Below are 1737 nucleotides of genomic sequence, written 5' to 3'. Positions count from 1 at the left end.
CGCCGCCGCCGCCGCCGCCGCCACCGCCGCCACCACCACCACCACCACCATCACCGTCACCGCCACCGTTAGCGCCAACATTGCTGTCGACGTTGCTGCTGCCGCGCCGCGCCAGCGCTGCCACACCGTGCCGCGCTACCACCGCCACACCGTACCGTGCCATATCGCGCCGTGCCGCGCTGTGCCGCAACCGCATCGTTTCGCTCTGTTCTGTTCCTGCCGTCGCGATTAGGAGAAGCGCGATTCGAGCCGATTCAACACACGGCCAGCGCACGTCTACGTTCGGCATGTGATGCAGCTTCCCGCGACTTCACTTCTCAGGTGCATTCAATTTCTCACCTCTATGCAGCTCTCCACGTTAATGTATATCTCTCACCGATTATCTCGATTTTTTTTTTTTTTTTTTTAACAACGGATGCCCTCAGACATTTTTTCACGATCACGGTCGGTGATCATTGTCGCGATCTCTCATGGCACACGCGCGCGCACGCAACAGGTACTGATTTAATAACGAATAATTGTACGACGAGTCACGGTAGACGTCACGATGCGACGCACGGTTCGAATAATCCCATCTTCAGGATAAAGTAGGTATATCTTGTGAGAATATCCGGGGTTATGAGAATCGTATGTGGGAATCACGCATTTAAGACGTTATTAATTCAAGTAATTATAAAGTATATAAAATAACTAAACCATACAGAGAATCTTCCGTCAGGACACAAATCACAAGAATCTCATTGTTTCCATGGAGCTTTTGGAACACGCATGTCTGATTGTGCGAGTTTATTCTGCTGCGTCCTACGATTCTTCCACGAAAACGATGATAGCATACTCGTCACGTACGCAAACGAAAGATCAATTTTTCAGGCACCGCCGCGGTACAATCCTGCCCGTCGACAGTTTCATTTCCTTTTCGCGTAGCTCGCGGTGCAACAGGTGCACGGATAACCGTTGGTTTCGGCTCGTTCGCTGATTACGCACGCCTTCGTTATCGATATTCTGTACCTGCATCGCGTCTCATAGTAAGTGAGAAAAAAAAAAGATAAATCGAAATGGATAAAAACCGTCGCGTCATACAAAACCTCAATTTATATTAGTCTAGCGTAATTCTTCTAAAATAACAAAAAAATTATAACGACTATACTAAAAGTACTTACAATATTCCATAACAGACCAGAAAATAGGACTCGGAGAACTGAGAGGATTCCGATCCATACATATTTTCCTTTACTTAAACATTTTTTCAAAATATATTTTATTATTTGCAATATAATTAAAAATTTTGCTAACGTAAAATTTTCAAGAGAAATCTAAGCAAAGACAAATTGATCAATTACCGATTACCCAACAGCAACAGGTACTCATTCGGGATAATTAATTATAGAGAAAGATTTGCCTGGGCGCGCGACCTCGCCCGTGAGGTGGGTGGTGTCAATAAGAACGAACTGAACACCAGAAACGAGTGAAAGCGTGTAAGTGTAATGAGAAGAGTGAAGAAGAGAGGAGGAGAGTAGTCGAAAACGAACGCGCGAGTGAGCGAGGTTTAGTACATTTAAATGAGAGCCACAGGTAGCAGCATTATGCAGTACGTGCCAGCTACCCCTCAGGAGGGGTGAGTTAGATCATCGTGTGCCGCGGGATCCTCTTGTGTCGTAGTCTGTTTCAACTACCCGACTGGCTTTGCGCGCCTTCACACCTGTGGCCATTCGCATTATTGTTGCCACTAACTTCCTT

This window comes from Trachymyrmex septentrionalis, unplaced genomic scaffold (genome assembly GCF_001594115.1).
Source record: "Trachymyrmex septentrionalis isolate Tsep2-gDNA-1 unplaced genomic scaffold, Tsep1.0 scaffold62, whole genome shotgun sequence".
NCBI classification, from domain to species: Eukaryota; Metazoa; Arthropoda; class Insecta; order Hymenoptera; family Formicidae; genus Trachymyrmex; species Trachymyrmex septentrionalis.
Note: the sequence above shows the minus strand (reverse complement) of the source record.